This window comes from Zea mays, chromosome 6 (genome assembly GCF_902167145.1).
Source record: "Zea mays cultivar B73 chromosome 6, Zm-B73-REFERENCE-NAM-5.0, whole genome shotgun sequence".
In the NCBI taxonomy this organism is placed as follows: domain Eukaryota; kingdom Viridiplantae; phylum Streptophyta; class Magnoliopsida; order Poales; family Poaceae; genus Zea; species Zea mays.
Genome location: NC_050101.1, coordinates 31,744,562 through 31,752,212, shown reverse-complemented (window position 1 = coordinate 31,752,212; position 7,651 = coordinate 31,744,562). Strand labels below are relative to the sequence as shown.

General features: G+C 40.2%; 1 pseudogene; it reads right to left on the bottom strand.

Moving 5' to 3' along the window:
* Positions 1-1,249: 1,249 nt before the first annotated feature.
* LOC109940365 (RNA polymerase II-associated protein 3-like) lies at positions 1,250-4,674 on the bottom strand (annotated as a pseudogene).
* Positions 4,675-7,651: the final 2,977 nt, after the last annotated feature.

Sequence of the window (7,651 nt, the reverse complement as noted above, 5' to 3'; positions counted from 1 at the left end):
AGTACCTGCTATTGCTTTATGTGGATTGGGTATGGAGATACACTACTCATGATTATCCTGTTATTATCTTGTTATTGTTACTGTTCATGTTAAGATCATTAAATTAATGGGAACATGGAGCGACCACCCGGGAAAACAGTGCTACCACAAGGGTATAATGGGACGCCCTTGGCTGATTAACTAGGAAAGCTAGTGAAGGTCTTCCTTACCCGAAAGGGGCAAGGGCAGTAGGGGAGTGGTCAGTGTAGGGAGGTCCTTGGGTTGATTTTGCTGCGATGGCGGTCAGGCAAGAACCCTGCACTGGAGCTTCCTATAAACTGTAGCGGGATTTCTGAAGCTAGTGGAACTTTGTAAAGACCTCGTAGTGTTACCCTGTCTCGCCTCCTCGGTAGAGGTGTATGGGATTGGCCATCTCTTGGCAGATGGGTAACATGACTTGTGGGTAAAGATGTGCAACCTCTGCAGAGTGTAAAACTGGTATACTAGCCGTGCTCACGGTCATGAGCGGCTCGGACCCTCACATGATTAATTATGGAACTTAAATTTAATTTGACATTTGCATCACATGTGGGATTATTTTACTATTACTGTTCTTTATTATTATTAAGGTTTGATATTTACTTACACTTAGTAATTGCTAATAAAATATTGACCAACTTATAAAAGCAATGCTCAGCCTCAGCCTTTATTTCATTGATCAGCCTTACACTACATGAACTCCCACCTTTGGTGAGTTCATACCACATTATTCCCCACGACTTGTTGAGCTATGAATGTATGTGAGCTCACTCTTGCTGTCTCACACCCCACCCCCACAGGAGAAGAACAGGTGGTCGAAGAGGAGCCGCCTAACACTGAGGAGTTCGATCTGATCTAGGTGGCGTTTCTTAGTCGACATTGGCGCCGACGATCCTTAGTTCGTTTTATATTTATCTTTATTTTGTAATAAGACTTCCGCTATGTAATAAATACTCTGATGTATTATGACATTTATCTCTATACACTCTGTTATTATATATGTTGTCTTCTTGGCGCATGTATGAGATGCACCCGGCTTTGTCCTTTAAAACCGGGTGTTACACTGTGTTTCTCTAGGTTCTCTCTCTGTGTGTGTGCTGCTCACTCACACACACGTCCGCAAGAGTCACAATGGTTGCCGTCCGTGTGTTAGGGATAGACAGGCAAAACTCACTCGAGTCCTGGAAGCAGGAGCAGAAGGACGACCGCCCTTTCATCGCAGCAAGGGCGATTAGACATAAAACAGACACTGGAGTCCGTGCGTTAAGCTTGCTGGTGGAATTGACTGCTTGAAAACAAACAGGCAGGAAATTAGACATAAAACAACGGTGCCAGTAAAAAAATAGGTAGGTGTGGAAAAAAAACCTTTAGTAACTGTATTTGCTTGGCAGTGTCATCAGAAAGAGCTCTCCAAGAAACCTCAAAGTCATAAGCTGTTTTTGGTGTCTTCATGCAAGATCTTGAACTGAAACTTCTGGCCTAGGCTTGTGGTTAGCCTCTCGACCTTGGTACTGCTGAATCAAGTGTTGTAACATGTGACACAAAGACACAACAGTACTTTCAGCAAAGTGTGAAAATAGACAAATCTGTGCCACTGCAATTGCAGTGATCTCTTAAAATGTTAAGCAACAAACATGACCCCTGATGCAGAACTCTTAAGAGTATAGTCAGTTAAACAATAAACATGACCCAGAAACCTCAGTTGCGTATTTCCAGCTTGAAGTGGGTTATGATGGATTCTCCAATCACACAAACCATCATGCTCCACTCCAATGTGAATAGCACATAGCTCAAAGGTAACTAGCTTTTCCCATAAAAATGGGAGGCCGTCTATTAAAAGCTAGTTAGATTAAGTTTTAAACAAGTACACGATTTCAAACCTGTTTCGGTTCTAGATTGGTGTGCAAATGTCAGAACTCTAATAAATACATGGCAAGTTATTCCCTTATCCTAAGAGTTCAGTTTTTCCCAAGCAAAATAATTAAATACACATTGCATCTCAGAAATATTGCAAGAAAAACTGCCCAAATGAAATGCTGAGTACATCCTATTTTATAGATAGGTGAACTCTTGCTTGCCATGGTATGACAACACAGAAACCACAGATCATGGGTATTATAATGGTCAGAAAGGATACAGAAATAAAGACATGAATGGTGTTGCCATTGATGATTACTCCAGATCCTCCGTTAGACCTGCCGCCAGCACTCGCTCGATCTTCATTGAATCTCGAAGAAAGAGGCGAATCAACTTCCATGACAGTGTCCTGTAGAATTATATTTGGACATCTTGTATATACATTCAACAGAATAAGCACGCAGCAGCTTAAATAGATATTCAGAGGAATCAGGAATGTGAGGAACTCCTTAAAAACACAGTGTTCAAAAGGGCAAGGTCATGACTTGCACTACTTTTAGGCAATGAAAGACATGATTTAAGTTACTAGAAAACTGTGTTCAACTAATATTATTAAACATATCAATTGTCCATAAAAAATAACTACAATGACTCTATATAACTGCAACTGAACCTACCTTTTGGGAGATAGTCGGTGGATGAGAAGTGACATCAACAGTTTTATCAATTCCAGGAACTACACGTTTAGCTAGCACTGGAACTTTTTTAGCCATTTTCTGCAGAATTAATAAGCCCATCAGTGCTATTGAGAGGGATAAAAATATTTATAATCTCTGCAGAGATCATCCACATGGTTATGCCACCGAATCACACATACGCCATGTCATCTCAAAAGCCCATGTTTTGTCGTTTTTACATTCAAAGGGTGAAAGTGAAACTTAGAACCAAAGAGTAGTAAATTGCTAAAGATCTAAGATGTAAGGTGAAACACTTTGAAACAGAGTTTCTTCACCTCCATGTGCAAAGCTTTTATTTCAGAATACTGGTTCCTTAGCTCTGGATTGTTAGGATGAAGACCGATGGCAAATTCAGCGTCTATACACATAATTGGTGTACAATACATGTCACCATTCATTGCCTCCTTAAGCTTCCCAAGTTCTTTCCCTGCAGTAATTCAGCGTGAGTATGCTTTAATATAGCGATCATCCAGATTTAGAGCTTCAGTGCAATCATCCTCTGCCTCCTTGAATCTGATGAATTCCAAATCTGAAATATAAGACATCACAAGAAAGCAGATCTTGGAAACGAAACATCAAGGCTCCACATGACACATTAGATAGGTAAAAACATATCATAAATAGCTCTGATAGCAAGAACCAAGACTACCGAAAATATGCCTCATCAGCAGTCTCAAATAGCTGGTGGCAACCAAAATATGGCTTTAGATTGAATGGAGATGGGGTACGTCCAGTAAAAGCAGAACAAATGAAGAAACAACGTAATAAGGTGCAGCGAATGCACACTCCCAGAGCAACTTGCCTTCTTAGTTTAAGATATGCCACAGCTCTATTTGCAAATGTGACTGTTGTAGCTAGGAGACAGTCCAATACTATCAAATATTCATTTCCGTGGAAACAAAACACAGGAAACGACAGGTCTAGCTTTACCAAAGCATTTTTTGCGACAGCCTACAAGGTTGCAGCAAAATGGCCTGGGTATTAACCTGCTCCTTTTCCGATGTAGCATCAGGCATTGGTTCGTCGTTTAAGTAGCTTGAGTATTTCATGTTGTACAGATCATGGAAACTTTTAGCGGAATTTCCTGAAGTCCCAGTAGATCTCGCCTTATACTCCTGCAGGGGTATTTTTTTCGCTTTTAAGCCAGAGGTCCAAAATTAGGAATGCCAGGCTACCATATCCCAGCTCAACAAAAAACGGAGTGGTCAAGGCAAGTTGAATTTTAGACACATTTGGTTGTTTGGGTGGGTAGTGGTGGTGGTGGGGCGTAGTACAACTATTTTTACAGTTAACCGTCGTATAGAGAAGGGACAATAAATGCAGTTAACCGTCGTATAGAGAATGATGTTGAGACCGACTATTTTTTCCAATTAATCCTTTATGAATCTTGACCCTATATTAAATGAGGTTGTAAATACCCTAAAATATATTAGCAACATGGGTTAAATCTAGATATTTTACTTAAAATCGTTTTGCAATAGTACAACTCTTTAAAGCCGTTTAACCAGAAAACGGCAATAGGTTATTTTCAAATTTAGCAAGGATATGCTATATTTTTGTAATTTGCATAAAAAATGGAGAAAAAAACGTTGACTCTGCTGCTACTACTAAGACCGTCATGTAAAATGTATTGCCACCAAATATAACCATTTCTAATTGAAATGGTGCACTTTTATGTTAGCCAAAGTATCGTTTTGTAATTCTTCAAAAAAGTATCGTTTTGTAGACCGTCGTGATTCCCAATGGATTTACAGCTAGGATCTTACGAAGTAAGCTACTTTGTCCGTTCTTTTTTATTCGTCGCTGTTTAATTTAAAAATGAAATAGCGGGCGACAAATATTCAAGAACGGAGGTAGTACGAAGATTGAAGGAGATTGATACTTTTCCCTGTATGTTAAATCGAACCGAAATGGAAAAGTTAAGAAAACATGGATTGGGTCCTGTGGCAGTGTATGTATGGGAATTACAGCGGACCAATTTATATATTAGCTAAACAAAACTGAAGTATTTTGTCACCACAAATTTCATAACCTCAATTTCTGACTGAAACAATAACACCATGACTGAAACTCGAACTAACTAGCATAGCTGCATCGGCATTTGCCGCCTGCCTCCTGTGATGATGAACTATGATGTGTGTATATTTCAAACTTTATTTTAAAAACAAGTTAAACGGTGTCATCTACACTGCCACGTCCTCTATTTTACACGATCCGTCGAAGACAGTCTAAGAATCATATGCACATAAACTGAACCTGGCAAGTTGGCAAAGCACAACACAAGAAATAACGCCCGGACACAACACACAATTGCCTGCATCACAGTAACATGAACACACAAGCTAGACAGGATCTATGACAACATGGACGAAGACGAACTAGCAAGACTCTTATTTATCACACCTGCCTCCTAATTCGCCAAGGTGAAAGATCTAGGGAGGACGACATGTTCCTTTCCCACGACATCTCTAATTTGCTTACAGTTTCCTCAAACAATAGCTCCATCCATGGGTGGTGGAGGTCAGAGGAGAAAACAGAAACGACAACAATCGTCGGTCAACCATCTTTGCTCGATGACTAGGTCTGCACTGTGGGCAACTCTAGGCCAGGGAACCTGTGATGAGCTTCAGGGCGGAACTCGATCTTGATGAATGGCCATTTCATGACCTGCGCAGCACTGCACTCCTCGTGGCCATCACTGATCGAAGCGCTCCTTGATCCATTTGAAGCACTGCAGCTTACCCACTTCCCATGAGCTGTAGACTGCAAAACACAAGCAAACTGTTATTTGCCAGCTTCGTGTGCTAGTTTACAACTAACCACATGGACTTTATGTATGGTGTGATGCAAATAATGCAACTAGCAGATAGATTAGTAATGTTATTTCGTCAAACAGAGAAAGCCAACATCACTAATCTGATTCGTGGCTTGCGAAGCACCATATACAACAGGAAGTAATGTATGGAATTAAGTGCTTTCAAGGAAAAACTGGAGGAATTAGCATACCGTTCTCAGATGAGACCACATCATCCAGGTGATATAGCAAACATTTGGCAAGGCTTGGAATCAGTGACCCTGATGTAACTATGCAGTTGATGCTTGAAGAGTTGGCTGAAGGTGCTGATGCTGATTTGCCCAATGCTTCTTCCAGTAACTTATGAGCTGCAGAACAAGATAATAATGTTCAAGAATCTAACAATAAAAGGATAAGACTTAAGTTAAGTGCAGATACTAGTCCAAGCCAAGCTAAATCTACAGTTCAGTGTTTAGACCACCCTTTTCATTGGTGGGGAAAAGGCTACTGGGCTAACAAGAGTGTCAGCAGAGACTCGATATCAGTAGGGGAGAAAGCTGTGACCAAGGTAACAGGTGCAAGGATTAAACTATTATAAAGTAATAGATATACTGAATTGGTGGTCAAACGTCAATTCAACTCTTAACACAATGAACCCTCGATAGCAATCCAAGTACTTCATTTATTGAGACTAATGGCAAAAAAACGATAGGCAAATTCTTCAGTTCGCTAATGGAAGCAACAATCTCCAGGACGCCGGACACATATTGTAAAACAGATGAGGGCTGTATTCATACTAAATTATTATGTCATACCTTGGGACTCTGTAAGGTTGTCCTCTGTTTAAGCTCTTATAGCTTAGATAATAGCTTATATTTGGTTTCATCAACAAAAGTTAAAGACCTAATACTTTTCTACAATAACTCACATTGGAAAAATCAGAAGCACAACATTTTGGAGATGAAACATGCCTATTGTCAATATCAAAACTAAATAAAAAAAACTAGTTCAAACGAGAGTACCTGAAGACAGTCAGCCCTGTACTGATCATTGCAGACTTTGACCATGTGTCCGTCCAGAACCTTTTCCAAACCCTGAAAGCACAAAAATAACCCAATTTAACAATCACGGACGTCCCATTGATATAAAAGTATTGTCACAAAAGCAATGGAATGACATAAGAACAATACAAAAGCAACAGAAAGGTTCTCATCTGATGATAATGTTGCTCCAAAAATATTTTCAGTACTGAATTTTTCAGATCCGATTACTTACCATTACAAAACTATTTTCTTCTAATAAAACCAAAACTTCCTCACACGAAGGCCTTTCAGCAATGCATGCTGCCCTAGTGAATTTTGTGGAAGGGGGCCTTCGTATGTTTAAGAGATCAAGCTAGAAAGTTCAGCTGCTCCTAATACTGTAATCTACAATATGGCTGACTTTTGACATATTTCCCAGCTTCCAGCTTGATATAAGATTATATCAGAGCCCAATTGGCAGTGTAGCAACTCATAAGTATACAGACAAGTGGATGCATATTACACAGAAAACACTTTTCTTACCGTAGGCACACATCTAATCAAATAGGATGTACATTTCATTCTCAAGAAATGACATGAGAGTTACAGTAGTTCACTACAAGAGTGATCTGAGCACCGCATCCTGCTATAAATTTACAAGGTTCGTTCTTGAATACATTCATAGAGTTCCTGTTGCAAGGTTGTAATCTAACTTTCTATAAACAAAATGGCAGACCTAGTGCCGAAGACTCCCACATAAGTGAGGTCTATGAAAGCGATAAACCGAGGCAAGCCTTCCCCCCGCAAATACGGAGAGGCTGCTTTAAACCATATCCGGTTCTTGAACCATAGTGTGCTTGCTCATCCTCCGTAAATTCTGGACCTCTACCCTTAGTAATCAGATCTTTGCTCTTGGATTTTAGCATCACCAATCTGACCCTTGCGGATTTCTTGCTCCAAGGTAGGTTCCACTTCAATAGTTATCCCTTCAGTGTGTGCAACTATTCCCAGGTTGAGTCTTCGAAAATCCTCTACTAGCTCATCGGGTAGCTGGGAAACAATAGCAGCGTGAACATGCTTCTTCCGACTCAAGGCATCCACAACCAGATTCGCCTTGCCCGGATGGTAATGAATCTCCAAGTCATAGACTTTAATGAGCTCCAACCAACGACGTTGCCTAAGGTTGAGATCCTTCTGAGTGAAGATGTACTTTAAGCTCTTAT